We start from the raw sequence: 20,044 nt of genomic DNA, 5'->3' as shown, positions 1-20,044 counted from the left end.
TCTCTATGTCTCTCTCTGTCTTTCTGGTGAGCGCATGTACCCTCTAGCAAAAACCTCTCCAAAAAAGAAAAAAAAAATGAATAGCCTCTCTGTGAAGTCATTCTCAAATGTTTTGGTAGAACGACTTGAGCTTCCTCGTGCTTCCATATACCTTGCACAGATGGTTATTGTGGTGCACGTAAATAAATTCACACACCATCATGCTCTAATTGACTGGAAACCCACTAAAGACAGATGCTATTTTTTTTTATTTGCTCAACTCTACTTTATCCTGTAATTTATCATGAATACTTGATAAACAGTTTTTGAATAAGTGAAGTAATAAAGAGTATCTATGACTTATCTGTCTTTAAACTAAAGAATCTAAAACACATATCTAGAAATCACAGTATGTTTTTCTCAATTTTAAAAAATGATAGGACCACATATTTCTGTATGATAGGTAAGAAACAGGTATTATTATCTCTTTCTAACAGAGAGGATTGAATATTTATACCTATTTCCTAAGATTAGTTTGCATTCAAAACTGGACTGATAGCATCAAGGCCAGTTTGCAGATTATTAAATTGGATGCTGTGGGATTAGCGAAGAAAAGTGGAAACATTCTCGGCCCTCAAGTATCAGACTAACTAAAGGACAAAACAACATTCATAACAAGAAGTAGGAAAAAAGATTAATAAAGCTCTTTTACAACCCTGAAAATGGATTATCCAACTAATGAGACAGAAGAAGGAAAAAATGCTGAAAGGGCCTCTGTTACCAAAATGGGCTTCCTCCGTAAGAGATGAACATTTTTATTCAGATGACAGTTGCTCTACCTAGCAGCTAGAGAAAAGTTACCTCTTGCAAGCTTGCAGTGCTCCCCAATGACCAGCTGTCCAGGACAAGCAGCAAAATAACAGCATTCTGACAATTTAAATCTAGTATCATTTCCAAAATATATCTGGAGGGGAGAAGCTGAAGGCAGAATGCATAGGGAAATGATGATGAATTCCTAATGACTATTCTAGGTTAAATATTGCTGACAAGTCAATAGGTAGACTGGTTTTGTTTTGTTTTTGAGAAGGATGCAAAAACCAAACAAAAGCAAAAGCAAAAACAATAACACATATGTCAGCCCTGTTCACAATAGTTAAGAGCTATGCATTGGGAGCTAGATCCCACATAGCTAACTGCAGTTCGAATCCTCGCCCAGGGGCTTGAAAAATACGTTGGGTGCATGTGTCTACATGCCCCAAATCCTAAAGAGATGGAGATATGGAGGCAAAGAATTTCAGTGTGACCGTGCCCCACTGGAAGGGCACTTTATCTTTCTCTGGTGAGCTCACATGTCCTCTAGCAATTAGATGACTCAAAAACAGAAACACCACGTTTCTTTTTCTTTCTTTTCTTTTTTTTTTTTTTGGAGAGGTTTTTCGCTATAGGGCATGTGCGCTCGCCAGATAGAGAGACACATAGAGACAGAAAGCGAGAAATCACCCCCCAGGGGGGATGGTCACGCTGCAATCCCTTCTCCTCCATTCTCCTCTAGGGATCTTGGGCACGCACGCACACGCGCCCGGCGTGAATTTTAAGCCACTGGGTCCGGGATGCGAACTGTGGTCGACTACGTGGGAGTCCAGCAACATAGCCATTACATTAACTGCTGGTTCCCAACACCACGTTTCTAAAACAAAATCCAAACTGTAACAGTGATTCACCTTCAAAATTGTGATAGTCAGGTGTTCTGAGAAATGAAACTATACAGAGAGAATAAGGCAGGGCAATAAGTTAACATTTATGGGCGCCATGCATGTGTTTTTAACTGTTCTTCCAAAATCTCTCTCTCAAATAATTCTCACAACAATATTGCAAGATAAATATTACTAGTCCTGCTTTGAGAGTTTTTTTTTTTTTTTTTTTTCGCCATATGGTACATTTGCTTGCTGGAAAGACAGAAAGAGAGAAAGTGAGAAATCACTCCCCCAGGGGTATAGCCATGCTGCAATCCCTTATCCTCCATTCTCCTCTTGAATTTTGGGCACACATGTACGTGTGTACAGTGTGAATTTCAAGACAACAAATCTGGGACTTGAACCATGTTTGACCACATGGAAATCCAGCGCTTTTACCAGTATGCTACCTGCTGCATCCACTAGCCTGTTTGTATAGATGAAGATAATATTGTTAAGGAAGGCCTATGTACGAACAGTCATTATGTATATGAGTACAGACTCATGGATATTTATTTTATTCTATAGATTATAATCTTTTAGTCTCATTTAGTTTGTGGCTTTCCCCAGCTTTGATCATTGAGTGCTTCCTGCAGTGGACTCTTGCATTCTTCTTACATGCCCCATCAACTTTTGACCATTTTTTTACTTTTTGATATCACAAAGTGTTTAAGGCTCCTTTGTACTTTTTTTTTTTTTTTTTTTTTTTTTTTTTTACCTTGACTGTGGAAGCAGCCAAGGAATCCTGGGTCCTTTTATTGGGGAATGATCTTAAAATAAAACTGACATGTGAGTGTCAGGTGGGCTGAGATGTTATTGTTTGTTATTGTTTCTAGGTTTTTCCAGAGAAAACTGACAGGAAATACACACATATATACACATAGGTACATTCCATATACACTGTACATATTATTCTGTATCTATCTCTAAATGTATTAAAAACCATGAGTTCAAACTGACACCTCAGATTCCAAACCTCACCTCTGAGTTTATTCTAGCCTGGCCCATCTCTTTCTCCAACAGCGAGAAATTGGACTTTCACTTTCCACAGTATATTTATTTGAGCAATCCTGGAATACACATAAAGTCGTTTTTAAGTTGCCAAATCACACTTCAGTGCAAACAAATTTAGTCACTGATAATATTTGTGTACAGTTTTTGATGTCTTTAGCCCTGTGCTATGTAGTTGACACTTTTGCAAATTTGGTACTGCGTGTGTTCCATTTTTACTTTATCTACTTCCTGACTCATTTTACTTATTTATTGAGAATGACTAAAATTACCATGATTCCAAAAGTCAGAGCAGCACTGAAAGGTATTTTCAGAGCACTCTCAGTCTCCCCTCAATTCTTCTCTCCTGTTTACATGCTCTCATTGTTTGCCCTACCCATCTTCTTTTGGTAACCAATCTCTTTAGTGCTGGTTTTTCCTGCCTATTTTTCTGATTGCACAAAGGAGAAGATGTGTGTGTGTGTGTGTGTGTGTGTGTGTGTATGTGTGTGTGTGTGTGCGTGTAGTCTTAGTCTAGATTACATTGATATATATTATGATATTTACTTGGACTTGGACTTTTTTTCACTTAAACGTCTACCCTGAAAATTAATCTACATCAGTTAATAAAGATCTAGTTGCAGAACTCCATAGTGATAATCATTCTTTGGCATATGAGCATTTAGGTTGTTTTATATATTTGCAATTATGAATAATGATAAAATGAACAATAGTATGCTTGAATATTTTCATATTGTTGCAAATGTATCACCAGGGTGAACTCTTAGACATGGAATTGTCAGGTAGTAAGGTAGGGGTATGTTAATTTTGTTTATGTATTGCCAGATTTCTCTCACATGGTTACAGCAGTTCACATTACTACCAGCAGTGTGTGAGACTGCCTGTTTTCACTTAGCCTAGCAACAGGATATACTGTCAGGCAGATGAGAATTTAGTGTTGCTTTAATTTGTATGTCTCTATGAGTGAATGTCTTAGTCCTACTATAACTGAGACTGGATAATTTATAAAGAATTTAGAAAGAACAGAAATTTATTTTTCATAGTTCTGTGGGTGTGTAGTGAGAGACTTCTTGCTGCATCATCCATCCCATGGCAGAAAGTGGAAGGGGAAAGAGAGAACCAAATTTACTTTTACAACAAGCCTGTGATAACAAACTTACTCCTGAAATAATCATCTTAGTCTAGATTACATTGATATATATTATGATATTTACTTGGACTTGGACTTTTTTTCACTTAAACGTCTACCCTGAAAATTAATCTACATCAGTTAATAAAGATCTAGTTGCAGTACTCCATAGTGATAATCATTCTTTGGCATATGAGCATTTAGGTTGTTTTATATATTTGCAATTATGAATAATGATAAAATGAACAATAGTATGCTTGAATATTTTCATATTGTTGCAAATGTATCACCAGGGTGAACTCTTAGACATGGAATTGTCAGGTAGTAAGGTAGGGGTATGTTAATTTTGTTTATGTATTGCCAGATTTCTCTCACATGGTTACAGCAGTTCACATTACTACCAGCAGTGTGTGAGACTGCCTGTTTTCACTTAGCCTAGCAACAGGATATACTGTCAGGCAGATGAGAATTTAGTGTTGCTTTAATTTGTATGTCTCTATGAGTGAATGTCTTAGTCCTACTATAACTGAGACTGGATAATTTATAAAGAATTTAGAAAGAACAGAAATTTATTTTTCATAGTTCTGTGGGTGTGTAGTGAGAGACTTCTTGCTGCATCATCCATCCCATGGCAGAAAGTGGAAGGGGGAAGAGAGAACCAAATTTACTTTTACAACAAGCCTGTGATAACAAACTTACTCCTGAAATAATCATTAATCTATTCATGAGAGCAGAGCCCTCATGACCGAAACAATTAGCATTAAATTCTGCCTAACAGTACCATTGTATTAGGGATTAAATTTCCAACACATGGATTTAGGAGGACTCATTCAAATCATAGCAATGAGTTTGAATATAGTATCTTTTTTAATGAATTATGTGTATCTATCTTTTCTCCATCTTTCCCTTAAATTCTTGGTTCTTTCTCCCTCAAATTCTTCTTTTTTTTTTTTAGAGGTTTTTCCCATGCACTCTCTGGAGAGAGACAGAAACAGTGAGAGGGAACGTGCAAAATCACTCTCCAGGGGAGATGACCATGTTCCAATTCCTTCTTCTCGAGTCTTCTTCTGGGATCTTGGGCATGTATGCACACACACCTGGCATGATTTTAAGCTACTGGATCTTGGACTTGATCCACAATCAGCCATGTGGGAGTCCATTGATGTAATCACTATGCCATCTGCTGGTCTTCTCCCTCAATTTTTTTTTTTTACAGGTTTTTGCCTTAGGGGTGTGCATTCGCTGGAGAAAGAGAGACAGAGACCATGAGAGGGAAGTAGGAAATCGCCCCTGGGGGTTAGCTACCCCACAGTCCCTTCTTCCCTATTCTCCTCTTGGGATTCTGGGCATTCATGAATACATGCCCAGCATGGTTTTCAAGCCACTGGGTCCAGGACTTGAATGTGATCAGCTATGCGGGAGCCCAGCACCTTAACTACTATGCCACCTGCTGGCCCCTAGACATCTTTTTATAGATATGTGACTTGTAATTCTATACATATTCTGCTACTCATTTGATACATTTTAGTTTCATTTAACTTGTATATTCATGACTTTTTTTTCCCTAGTAGAAATTTAGAGCACATACTTTGTGGAAGTTATACTTTTTGCATTTTACAACATTTTTTTTCTAGAAAGATTTTTGCTATAGGGTACTTTGTGTTCACTGAAGAGACAGAGAGAAACAGAAAGACAAAAAGTAAGAAATCACCCCCAAAGGAGATGATCACACCACAATTACTTCTCTTCCATTCTCCTCTCAGGATTCTAGGCACACATGCATACACACCTTGGATAAGTTTTAAGCCACTGGGCCCAGGACTTGAACCACAATTGATTACGTGGGAGTCCCAGCAACATAACCATTATGCCATCTGCTGCTCTCACATTTTACAACATATTTCTAATCAAAATTTGGCTAAATGACACAGTAGAACTAAAGAAACAAATTTGTGCAAGAACTATGTCATGTAATTTCTTCAAGCAATATTTACTTAGCAAGAGAAAAATCTTCTATAAATGGGAGATATATCAACTTGGCCATTCTATAACTCTGGCACTTGTAATAGGAGGAGGTAGCTTCATGAGTAATTGTTCTCAAGGTAACACATAAAATAAGTGGTTGGAACGAAGCAATGGAGAAAATTAACGTTACTAAACAAGGTGTTATCAACATGAGAAAAAAAAAGAAAGATAATATATCTAGAGCTAACACGGTCAGAAATGTGTGGGTAGGCAATCATGGCATGTGATTAATCCTGAGAAAACACCTACTAATGTTCATTGGGGGAAAACATTCATATTATAAGTCAAAAAAAAAAAAAAACCAAGAGTATAAACTTCCAAAGGGTCTGAGAGTGAAAAATAGACCTATTATTAATATTAATACTATATAGACCTATTATTAATAGGATAATTACCAATATGATGAAATAACATATGTTTAATTGGAAGAACCTTAAGAAACAAATGAATAGTAGTAAATAACTGTATTAGGAAACATTTATCATCCACATGAGAGGTTATGTTTGTTGAGTCTGGCCAAATTTTGTCACTCAACATGTTTTGTGAAGCTCACATTAAAAAATAATCTCTTTTTGAATTCACATAGGTTCTACCATTCATTAATATTTTATATTTGGCAAATTTTACTCATTTATATATCTTTTTGACTCCTTGTAAGCATTTGTGTGTACTAAGCTGCTTGTATACTATAACATTTTCCCACCATCCCTTTTTTATTTTTTTGGAGAGATTTTTGCTATAGGGGTTTTTGCTATAGGGCACGTATGCTTGCCAGAAAGACAGAGAGACAGAAAGCAAAAAATCACCCCCCAGGGGGGAAGGCCACGCCGCAACCCCTTGTTCTCCATTCTCCTCTCATGATCTTAGGTACACACACACATGCGCCCAGCGTGAGTTTAAGCCACTGGGTCCAGGACTCGAACCATGATTGACTACATGGGAGTCCGAGACATAGCCATTATGCCAACTGCTGGTCCCACCCACCATCCCTTTTTAATGCCATTGATTGTTGAAGGAACTGGAGTAGAATGTGCCATATTCTAAATTTAGTTGATTTCATCATTATTGTCTTATATTCAATATATTTCTTGAAAATTTTCAAATAGATCTCTAGCAGATGTTGGCAAAATTTTTTGGGAAAAGGACAGAGTGTAAATATGTTATGCCTCATGGTGTCTATGCCGTCGTAACTACTCAACTCTGTCATTATAGCACAAAAACAGCCCTAGATAATATGTAAATAAATGGACATGACAATATGTCTTAGTCTGCTAAGGCTGCCATAACAAAATACAATAGACAGAATAGCTTAAAAAATGAAAATTTATTTTCTCACTCTAGTGGAAGCTAGAAGTCCAAGATAAAGGTGTCATCATGATTAGTTTCAGGTGAGGTCTCTCTTTCTGTTTTGCACTGTATTATACACTAGAACTGTGTTCTTTCATGAAGGGAAGAAAACAAGGAAACATCTAGATCTCTTTTCTCGTAAGTATACTAATCCTATTAGTGTCATACTTTTATGACTTTTATTTATCTGTAATGAATTCCTTACTCCAAATACAGTCATATTGGGAATTAAGGCTTTATCATATCAATTTGGGGGTGTCCATAGTTTGAGTATGCCACTTTAGATACTTATATTGAGCCACTATAATGGAGTTAAGACTGTAAAAACGCCAGGACCAGCAGTTAGTGTAATGGCTATGTTGCAGGACTCCCATGTAGTCGACTGCAGTTCAAGTCCTGGACCCGATGGCTTAAACTCACACTGGGCACGTGTGCATGTGTGCCCAAGATCCCAAGAGGAGAATGGAGGAGAAGGGATTGCTGTGTGGCCATCCCCCCTGGGGGGTGATTTCTTGCTTTCTATCTCTCTGTGTCTCTCTGTCTTTCTGGTGAGCACACATGCCCTACAGCAAAAACCTCTAAAAAAAAAAGTGTAAAAATGTGATCCAACAATTGTGCTAAGGGGTAGAGCCTTTGGAGGAGATCAGGGGTTCTGTGATTAGAGTAGAGCCCTCACAATTATGTCCCGGTGGGTTTATAGGAGAGGAAATGAGGTAGGGACCACCAGGCAGATGACTCTCATTTCTGTTCAAAGTTCTGCCTTCCATCATTTTGCGGACTTTGGACTTTACTATCACCAGTACTGTCGATCAAATAAACCTCCATTTTTATAAATCATGCAGTCTCAGGTATTTCTGTTTAACAACTGAATAATGCATAGGGCAGAATAACTGTCAGGATTGTGTTGCTACAGTCATCTAGAAATATGGAAGCAGCACTGAAACTAGATAACTGGCAGAGACTTAAAGAATTTTGAGGGGGGGAATGAGCAATTAGCGTAATGGCTATGTCGCTGGACTCCCACGTAGTCGACCGCGGTTTGCGTCCCGGACCCAGTGGCTTAAAACTCACGCCAGGCATGTGTGCGTGCGTGCCCAAGATCTAAAAAAGCCACACATTATGGTAGAGGATCAGAGGAACTGTTTGGAAATAAACTGGAATTTTTAGGTATCTATTAAATGCTGAAGACCAGAACATGGGTAGAAATATGAACAGTAAAGGCTGTTTTGATGAAGGTTAAGAGGAAAATGAGAAATACTTTATAGGAAATTAAAGGAAAAAAAATCTGTATTACACCATACCAGAAAATTTTGCTACAAAATGTTCATGTCCTAAGGCTCTTGAATGTTGAATTTGAGTGATGACGATCTGGCAAATGGTATTTCAAAGGAAGATATTGAAGGAACTGTGTGGGTGCTTTGGAAGCATATAGTGAAATAGAAGAGCGAATGGAGGAGAAGGGATTGCTGTGTGGCCATCCCCCCTGGGGGGTGATTTCTTGCTTTCTATCTCTCTGTGTCTCTCTGTCTTTCTGGTGAGCACACATGCCCTACAGCAAAAACCTCTAAAAAAAAAAAGTGTAAAAATGTGATCCAACAATTGTGCTAAGGGGTAGAGCCTTTGGAGGAGATCAGGGGTTCTGTGATTAGAGTAGAGCCCTCACAATTATGTCCCGGTGGGTTTATAGGAGAGGAAATGAGGTAGGGACCACCAGGCAGATGACTCTCATTTCTGTTCAAAGTTCTGCCTTCCATCATTTTGCGGACTTTGGACTTTACTATCACCAGTACTGTCGATCAAATAAACCTCCATTTTTATAAATCATGCAGTCTCAGGTATTTCTGTTTAACAACTGAATAATGCATAGGGCAGAATAACTGTCAGGATTGTGTTGCTACAGTCATCTAGAAATATGGAAGCAGCACTGAAACTAGATAACTGGCAGAGACTTAAAGAATTTTGAGGGGGGGAATGAGCAATTAGCGTAATGGCTATGTCGCTGGACTCCCACGTAGTCGACCGCGGTTTGCGTCCCGGACCCAGTGGCTTAAAACTCACGCCAGGCATGTGTGCGTGCGTGCCCAAGATCTAAAAAAGCCACACATTATGGTAGAGGATCAGAGGAACTGTTTGGAAATAAACTGGAATTTTTAGGTATCTATTAAATGCTGAAGACCAGAACATGGGTAGAAATATGAACAGTAAAGGCTGTTTTGATGAAGGTTAAGAGGAAAATGAGAAATACTTTATAGGAAATTAAAGGAAAAAATCTGTATTACACCATACCAGAAAATTTTGCTACAAAATGTTCATGTCCTAAGGCTCTTGAATGTTGAATTTGAGTGATGACGATCTGGCAAATGGTATTTCAAAGGAAGATATTGAAGGAACTGTGTGGGTGCTTTGGAAGCATATAGTGAAATAGAAGAGCAAAAGAAAAAAAAAGAGACTTAAACATAGAACTTATAATGCAAAGAGAAGCAGAACGTAAAAATTTGGAAATTGTGCAGAATGGCCATGTGGCAGAGAATGAAATGTTGTGTTTTAAAGAGCAAAATGTGGCCAAGGGACTGTTTTCAAAAAATGTTAGCAGGTATAGAAGGAATCCATGTGACAATTGTCAAGACAATGAAATAAAAACCCAGAGGACATTCATTTCCCTCCCCATCATGAACCTAGAGGCCTAGGAGAACAGACGGCTTCAGGGAACTGGCCTGGAGTGGACTTATTGCATTAAGCTACCTTGAGACTCTGTTCCCCACATCCTGCTAGAGTGCTCCTCAGCCCTAGCTATATGTCCAAGCTCCACATGGAGCTTGACTTGCAATTAAGGCACCTATTCTGCCCTCTGTTCTTGAACGTGCAAGTGGTGAACAATCTTGGTGAGCTCTGGAAATGTGGAGGCCTCCACGAAGATTTCAAAAACATGTCTCAGATAACCTAGAGACTTGGGCAGTGACTTTTCATGGGGAAAGGTCACCACAGAGAGCTTCCTTTAGCACAAACCAAGTGGAAATATGAGGTTGGATCTGCTATAGAGTCTAGTGGAGCTATAGGAGTAGGACTACTTTTAAGAACCCAGAACTGTGGAGCTGTTAACATACATCACCAGTTTGGGAGAATTGCAGCTAAGAGACTCCAAACGGAAATAGCTAAAACATGGACTGAGACCAACAAAACCAGGAAGGAAAGGCTACGTGATGCTTTGAGGGTCCAACCCCTTCAGTTTTATGACACAGCATGTGGAGTTTTAAGTCTAGATTAAGCACATTGAGTTTCAAGACTTCAATATCTTCTCTCTTGGGTTTTGGACTTGTTTATGGCCTGTTACTACTTTCCTCTCATGCAATGGAAAATTCTATACTGTTCTTGTTCCACCAATGTATTTTGGGTGTATGTAATTTGTTTTAATTTTACAAGGTCATAGCTGAAAGGAGTGTGCAGTAAGTCTCAGTTGAATCTTTGGACTTTGGACTGTGGAGTTGGTGCTAGAATCAGTTGAGGCTTTTAGTACCAATAGAATGATTTTGTATGGAAGAAGTACATGAAATATGAGGGCTAGGGGTAGAATGCTATAGCTTGAATATGTCCCGTCAAAATTCATTTGTTGAGCCATTGTAATGGGATTAAAAGGGTAAAAACTTGATCTAATTATTGTGTGCGATTGTAGGGTCTTGGGAGAAGGAGGATTCATCTCACTGGGCTTTAAAGAGGGAATGAGGTAGATATGGGCCATATAGATATAGACCATGCTCTGTTCAAAGTTCTGCCTTCTGGCATTTTGTAATGCCTTTGGACTGTCACCAGAATCATGAGTCAAATATACCTCCATTTTTGTAAATTACCATTTTTATGAAGGTATTTCTATTTAACATTGCAATAGTAAACTAAGACAGTGGGGGACACAAACAGTCCATATCACTATGTTTCAATAATATCTTATTTATAAAATCCAGACATCAATGTTAATTGAGGTAGGAGCAATAGCATGTGTGAACATCTGGAGATAAGTCACAGTATATCGTGTTTAAAGACAGAAAGTAAATTCAATGTGGTAGAGAGTAGACAGGGAGAAAAGGCTGAGTGAAGGCTATCTGCTTTCACTAACAGTACCAGAGGACTTCAGCAATTCATATGTTTTTTTTTTTTCTCATTGAACATTTAACTTCCTTTTTTCCCCTTAATTGCCAGATGGTATGTGCACCTGCGAGAAAGAGAGAGAGAGATACAGAGAGAGAGAGAGGGAGAGAGGGAAAAAGGAAGAGTAAAAGCACCCCCAATGGGCTGCGGTTATACCAGTTTCTCTTCCATTTCTCTATTCCTTTGGGATTTAGGGCATGCATGTACACACACTCAGTTTATTTTTCAAGCTGCTACAGCTTGGATTTGAACCAAAATTGTCTTTATGGATATGGCTTCCTTAACCACTAGTGTACTAATTGTAAGTCATGTACAACATACTCATCTTGTAGACCAAACACCTAACAGCTATTTTATAGTTATAATCACAAATATAATTATGGGTCAATTTCCCAAAAGATAAGAGACAGCTCGTATTTATTCATCAAACATGTATTGAGCACCTATCATGTGCCAGGCTTTGTGCGAGGAAATGGGGGCATGAAGGTGAGCCAAAAAAGGGATGAATTTTGTCTCATGGAGCTTATGGTCTAATGTAAAGAGAAAAGACATTAAAGAAATAATTACAAAACTAAAACCAAATCATCTACCCTGAGCTAAGTTCTGAGAAAGAATATAATGGAGAAAGTTGACCTATGGTGAGAGTAAGGAAAAGCGTTCATGAGAAATCTTCCTTCCATTCCAATTTCAGTTTGCCCTGAATCCTTACGAAGAGGTCCCTAGTGGGTTGAAATTCTTGTCTTTCAGTCCCTGTTCCCACATCATACAGTTCTCAGTACATACACTTGGTCTTTCAGGTAACAAGCCTGTGCTTTGTCTGCAGTCTTACTGCTGGCAGAGGCTCAATTCTCTGAAGAGCTTGTCTCCTCAGGCCTCCAAATTCTTCTGAAGTAGTGGCTGTCTCCTTTTATTTTTGTTCTTCTGAGGAGCCTCTAGCCTATGTCTTTCCCTTGGGATCTAGACAATACTTCCACGGGCATGGGAAACTATATATGTCTTTGTATCCAGTCACTTAAGGGGTTCAGAGCTACTCTAGAGGCCAGATGGCTAGGGTAATGTGTACAAAAAAGAAAATTAATTCACCAAATAAAAATATGAATGAAGAAGAAGTATGCAAAGACAAGAGCACTGGTCTGGGGCTGACTTTTTCTTACCTGATTTTCCTTTCTCTCTGCCATGGTGTCTGTTGCTCTTTTGAGACATCTCTACCTCTTCTCTCTTTCAAAGCAATTCTACTGTTTACTATATCTACTTTCCTCTATATGCCAGTGTTAGAAGGGGGATCATTTCTTTTCTCCAAGGATTCCCTTGTTGGATGTGGTCCCTTGATACCAACTTTACAAACAAGGAGTTTCCTAAACATCTTTAATACATTCTACCAGCCTTGGTCTTCATTGGTTCTTCTTTCAAGAGTAGCTTTCCATGCCTTCTGTACCTGGAGATGCTCAACCGATAAAGATATCACTTGCTTTGTCACATGGTCTCAGGCTCCCTCTTCCTGGGAACCCCACAGAATGAGTTCACTCCTCTTCTGTGCTCACAGCTCCCAGTGCACTCTCTAGTGCAGCATTTACCACATTCTGTCATTCAATTGTTATTGGGGTGCACAGAACTGTCTCCCCCATGAGGCCATGAGTGCTCTAGGCCTGGGATAATTACATCTTTTTCTTTGTCTTCAGTGCCTTGTAGTGTCAGTCACATAATGGGTGGTGAGTAATGTTTAAATGATTGTAGTAACTATGCTTCTTTGTCACAGAATGCACAGTCATTTAGCACAGATACAGAAAAGGTACAAATCTCAAAGAGGCACAAATCTAAAGAGATCTCATGCATTGACAACACAAGGGGGAAACTGAAGCATAATAGTAAAGAAGTTTCTGTTTTTCCTTGTTAAGTCTTACCTCCTCCCCCAACACTGAGGGGCCACTGAATAAAATCAGATTTTCTCAAAGCTCAACCAAGCCAGTAGGAGAATTTTCACTCTTATCAATCAATCCCTTGCCTGGGCCCAAAGGTCTCAGAATTGCAAGGAAGAGGTGACTTATGGAATAGCACTTCTTCTTCCAGGGGGCAAATATCTGTAATAATTTAGGTCTCACTGGATTACATTTCAACCAAGCAACTGGTCTCATTAATTTGACCTTTTGATTACCAACAAATTACTGACCTGAAATACCTTAGTATCCTCAGAGCAAAGATATAGCATTGCCCAGAGAGAATAAAAATTAAACAAAGGCATGCCCACTATCCAGTTATGTTGGTATCTTTCTGAAGAACTAACACCATAATAAAGGTTTTCTGCTTCTGTCTCATTATGTGACAGTCAGAGACTGTAAACACTGTCAGTGGCAGAGAAAACAGTGTCTAGAAACAAATAAGAAAAACTAAAGATGAAACTGGGAATATGTGCGTGGCTTATGCTTTGGTATTCTGTGGTCATGACAGCTTTTGCTCGTAAGAAAGTACTGTGTGTGGTGTTCTTTTTCTCTGTAATGATTTCTGAAACTGTGTGACTTGTGGAATTTGCCTTAAAAAAAAAAAAAAAGAAATGCAGTGAGTGTTTAATCGCTCAGGGTGTGAGTAACCACATTCTGTATGAGATGCTTCCAGCCCTCACTTTCCTCCTTATCAGTGACAGTACTCCAAACACTTGTCTCAATTTTCAGATCAAAGCTGATGAAAAACAGACCTCTAAAGGGTTGAATTGCCTTGTGCATTTTTGTTCATCAGAAGAAAATACCTATACCACTTGAAAGGGCTGAGGGTTTTTTCAGTGCCTCATCTTTAGACCGTGAATTCTGCTTTGCCTTTCTGCTTTGCTTATTTCTTACTCTGTCAATGTCATCTGCTTCCTGAAATGTATTTATTCATTAATTATTCTTGTCTCAAATTGTCTGCTGTGGCTCACTGTGAGGGCAAGAATACATATCAGTAAAATAGGATCTGTCACTAAAGAGAAAGTGACTTTTTTCAAATTAACCTCGTTTACCCAATAATCACCTTAATTGATTTTTCAGATAAGTCTTTATATATATACATATATATAAATATGTATTCCCCCCTGGAGTTGTATATACCATTTTTTTTTTTTTTTTTCTGGAGAGATTTTCACTATAGGGCGCGTGCGCTCGCCAGACAGACAGAGAGAGACATAGAGACAGAAAGCGAGAAATCACCCCCCAGGGGGGATGGTCACGCCGCAATCCCTTCTCCTCCATTCTCCTCTCGGGATCTTGGGCACGCACGCACACGCGCCCGGCATGAGTTTTAAGCCACCGGGTCCGGGACGCGAACCGCGGTCGACTACGTGGGAGTCCAGCAACATAGCCATTACGCTAACTGCTGGTTCCCTATACCATGGTTTTTTATAAACAGCAGAAATTCAGTACTTAAATACACTAAATTTTAGAAGACCCTAAAAATCCAGTTGAGAAAGCATTTGGAGAGAATTCTAAAGCTAGAAGACAAATCCAACAGCAAAATAACAATTCCATTCACATTCCACTCCATGGGAGATCTCAAAAAAAACACCTTCCAAAATACATTATAAAATATGGATAGTTTGGGACCAGCAGATGGTTTAGTGATTAAAGCACCGAACTCCCAAATGTCTGACCATAGTTCAAGTCCTCTTGGACCTGACAGCTTGAAAGTCACAGGTGTATGTGCATGTGTGCCTAAAATACCAAGAGGATATTGGAGAAGAAGGCATTGGGAGTTGACCATTCCCCTAGAGGTGTGATTTCTTACTTTCTCTCATTTAGTTTCTGTCTGTCTGTCTCTGGAAGTGCACGTACCCTGTGGCAAAATCCTTAATATATAGATGAATAGATTATACATGATCTACCTGATTTTTTTTAAAACAACAAAAATAGGGTCAGCCAGTGTTATGGTGTGGACTGGATCAGACAGGACCACCTGCATGGTTCAAGTCCTAAACCTGGTGGCTTGAAAACATAATGTGTGTGTGTGTGAGTGTGTGTGTGTGTATGTGTGTGTGTGTGTGTGTGTGTGTGCATACCCAAAAACCCAAGTAGAGAACAGAGAAAAGTGGATTGTGGCATGGCCATCCCCTGCCTCCCATAGGGGAGTGCACTCTTTCTCTCTCTCTCTCCAGCAAGTGTAATCACATAATAGCATATTAAAAATAAATAAATAATCAAAATGATTATAAAGAATATAGAAAAGATTTATATGTAAATGAAGGTAATTGAGGATACAACAAATAGTAATAAGATGTGTGATTAAATAAACACATCTCTAAGGCAACCTTTAAAAAAACAGATTTACAGAGCTAAGATATTTACCAAGTGAATAGAAACAAACTTTCTTATCCTTTGAAGAACCATAATTTAGTCATGGGGCAGAAATTGATGTTTGAGGATTTATATATTCAATTTTCCCTCAGTATTTGCAGAGGACTGTACCAGAACCCCTCAGGGATACCAAATCTATGGCTGCTCAAGTCCACTATATAAAATGGCATAGTATTTGCATTTATAACCTTAACACATTCTCCTGTATACTTTAAATAATCTCTAGTTACTTACAATACCTAATAAAATCCTACACATCCTTTATTCCTGTGGGTTCAAAGTAGTATTTGACATGCAGCAAATTAAATTTTTGTGTTTTGGAACTTTCTGGACTTTTTTCCCCAGTAGTTTTGATCTGTAGTTGGTTGACTCTGTGGATGCAGAATCTGTGGATATATTGAGTTGTTGGAAAAGTCATGACATATTTTTTTCTATGCAAAATTGCATCATGACTTTTCTGACAACCCATTGGAAGTTCAGCTTTATTTTTAGACTTGTTTTTCTTTCTTTTTTTATTTTCTGTTTGTACTTGCTATAGGGCATGTGTGTTTGCCTAAGAAAAAGAGACAAAGAGGAAGAGTAAGAAATTACCCTCCACAGGAAATGAACATATTACAATCTTTTCTCCGTTCTCCTCTCAGGATTTTGTGTACACCCACGTGCCTGGAGTGTTTTTCAAGTTACCAGGTCTGGGACTCAAATCACACAGTCAGTCATGTGGGATCCAGCCTCCTTACCCTCCATGCCCTATTTCTATGTTTTTAAAAATAATTTTTGTTGTAATTTCCAAATTACATATAATCAATTATTGTACATCTATGCGAGGTACAGTGCAGTTCTTTGTCTTTCTTTTTCTTTCATGTGAGAAATCAAGCAAAAGAATGACAAGCATTCTCAACAGGGCCCCATGCTGAGATCTTTCCCTCAGCCTTCCTAGACAACCAGGATCACAGGCACCTACGTTCCCAGTGTGTATAGTTCAACCTGGAACGCAACCTAGATCTCCCATATGGCTTCCAGCATTGTAGAGTATTGCACTATCACTGTGTCATCACAGCTGAGTCTTCATTCTCTTTTCAGTGTAATTCTTCAGGAATGAATTGTATTGTTTTCCTGATAAGGAGGAATGGAAACACACCTTTCTCCTTTTAACCCAAATAGTCCTTGGAATGTGAAGACAGTATGTTTAATCATTAAGACTAATTGCAAAGTATAGAAAGATCCCTGGACTTGAAAGGAAGAACTCTAGGTTCTTTTCCCAGATGTAGAATTGACTGGCTTTGTGAACTTGGGAAAATCAACACATTTGACAAATATCCCTTAATCTCCTATGTACTATGCTGAGGTTTAGGAACATTTCTTTGACTTTCAAGTTCTTTCTCCATAGGAGAGATTGACAGTAAAATACAATTGTAATTGAGCCAGCAGGTGGCATGGTGGTTAAGGCACTGGATTCCACAAGGCCAACTGCACAGTTAGGCCCCTGGACCTGCAGCTTGAAAAACACACCAGGTGCAAAGGCATGTGTGCTCAAAATCCCAAGAGAATGGAGGAAAAGGGACTTGTGTGACCATCCCCCCTGGAGCATGATTTTCTTTCCCTTTCTCTCTGTTTCTGTCTCTCCAGTGAGTCCACACACCCTATGGCAAAAAATAAAATAAAACAAAATAAAATAAAATAAAAATAAAAATAAAAATAAATAAATAAATTTAAAAAGGGAACAAAAAAATCACAATAAAGAACTATACTGGGTCAACCTATGGCCTGGTGGTTAAGGCAGCTGAATCCTACATGACCAATGTGTGGCTCAAGTCCCAGACCTGGCAACCTGTAGAACACAAGGGATGCATGTGCTTCAGTGCCCAAAATGCCCCATGGGGGTGCTTTCTAACTTTCTCTAGGTCTCCTGTCTCCCCTGGTGAGTGTACAACTCTCTGGCAAAATTAAGAAAACAAAACAAAAACCTATACTTATAACAGTAATAAACAGATGGGATAGAATTGAGGGCAGGAGGAGTTGTTTCAGGAACTTCAAGCCCTTATAGTTTGCTGGTTTCAAGGGTGCTTGATAAAGTGGACCGAAAATAAGGCTGAAGTCAGGCAGGATCCAAATTATGTAGTGTCTTTTACAATAGGTAAGGATTAAAGATTCTCAAATTTTGGTGTGCAACAGAATTACTTGGGGGAACTTATTAAAATACACATGTTTGCCCTTGAATGATGGCATCAGAACCTCCAGCAGCAGGACCAGGACACTAATGCTTTAGACAAGCCCCACAGGTATTTCTAATGTACACGAATGTTTCAGAGCAACTGGTATAGTCAGTGGGGAGCCTCTGAAGGCCCTGAAGTAAGCAAGTAACACTAGATTTGTATTTTAAAAAGATCATCCTGCCTAGAGTGCAGAGGATGAACTACAGAAGTGTGAGCCTGGAGACAGGGAGAATGATTAAAAGACTATTTTCCCTATAACCCATGAACCAGCCTTCCCTCCTGAGCATATGGCTGAGGAAAACTCAAATATATGTACCTCAGGAGACAAGCAGAAACATGTTCATCGTAGTGATGCATGTTGTAGCAAAAAAGCAGGAGTATCCCAAATATCTATGAATAAGAGAATGGATAAACTGTGATATCTTCCAAGAAGAGAATATTCTGTCTACAACAGTGAAAATGAATGAGTCAATCTATATGCAATTGAATAGGTGAAATTTTTTTTGGTATACAAGATAATCAATGTAAAAGTATTTATTTATACAAATATAATTTTGACCATAGAAAAGCAAGTAATAGAAGACGACATGCTACATACCATTCAAAAATACTTTAAAAATGAGCAAAACCAAACAGTACACACACACACACACACACACACAGTCTTTCAACAAAGCAAGAGAATAAATACACATAATTTTAGGGTAGCTTTTACCACTTGCAGAAGTCAGGGTGATGGGCTCAGAGAAAACAATGATGTTGATAATGTTTTATTTTAGTTGAATGGTAGATTGATGGCTCTTTGCATTTTGATTATGCTTCATAACATACATGTGGCAACCAGTGTGCAAGATGGTTTTCCAATGCACCAAGCCTCCCAGTATTCTGTGTGTAGCTCTCTGTCATGTTGAACCCGGGTATAATAAAGAGGATACAGAAGTGATGAGGAGCGACTTCTGAGTCTAGGCCATAAGAAGCTTTGTGTCTGCCTTTACAGGCAATGGGAACACACATTCAGGAAGTCCAGCTATCCTGAACCATCATCCTGTGAGAAAGTCCAAATTAGCCACACAGAAAGGCTGCATGGACATAGGGAGCTGTCAGGGCAGCTCGTCCCATCTGAGACACCAGGTATGTGAGTGATAAAGCTATCACAGGGTCCAGCTCCACTGAGTCTGCAGGTGATTCCAGTCTCAGCCACCATCTGCCTGAAACTGCTTCAGAAACCCCAAGAGAGAACTACCTGGTCAACCCTCAGAACTGTGAGAGAGAAAAACAGATTACATTTTTTTCTTTTCTTTTAAAAAAATTGTTATTTTAAGACACAAAGTTGGAAATGGTTTCTCTTGCAAGAGGTAACAAGAATGTTAAATGTCACATAAATTCTTTTGCCTGCATCAAATATTACAATTATTTTTCAAAAATGTGATTACTGAATCAATTTGAGTCGATTCTGTCTTCAAATCCTGGCTCTGCCACTCCTAGGATCTATGGCCCTGGATAAGCCACCCAACTTCTCTAATAATCAGTTTTATCATCTGAAAAATGAGATTATAATAAAACCTACATCATAGGGAAATTGTGAGGCTTAGGAAATGCAGATAGTGTATATTCTTATACAGACAGTAGGTGAGGATATGATAAGTCATAGGGACCTAGCCATACTACACAAACTTGTTTCCTGTGGATCTAAGGAGGAAAGAGACAAGCTTTTGTAAATGACGTGCATGGATTATAGTTCAAGAACGTCTGTGAGTATTCATGATGAACAGGATTCAGTTGGAACAAGTAACTGTAAAGTTTGCTCCTACTCTGTGATTTTATGAACAATCATTGATTTCCTGCAGCTTGTATCAGGTGCAAATCTGAATTCAGAGTTCTCAGAGACAGATTTCCAGTTTATTTGCTTTTAGCATGATCTCTGTCTTCGGCTTCCCTCTCCTGTGGTGCTCTCCACTTTGGGCCTGTTTGTTTTATATCTGGTGATGGCAAAATATGAAGGGCAATTCCTTCCATCCACTTAACGGCTGGTTAACATAACTTGCCGAAGGAAGAGGAAAGGAAAGAGGAACACGAGACTGAATGTGGTGGTGTTTTTTTTTTTTTTTTTTTTTCCCCCAAGAGTTGAAATCTGGAAACAGAAGCTAAACA

This window comes from Tupaia chinensis, unplaced genomic scaffold (genome assembly GCF_000334495.1).
Source record: "Tupaia chinensis unplaced genomic scaffold, TupChi_1.0 Scaffold000654_1, whole genome shotgun sequence".
NCBI lineage: Eukaryota > Metazoa > Chordata > Mammalia > Scandentia > Tupaiidae > Tupaia > Tupaia belangeri.
The sequence above is the reverse complement of the archived record's forward strand: the minus strand, read 5'-3'. Positions refer to the sequence as shown.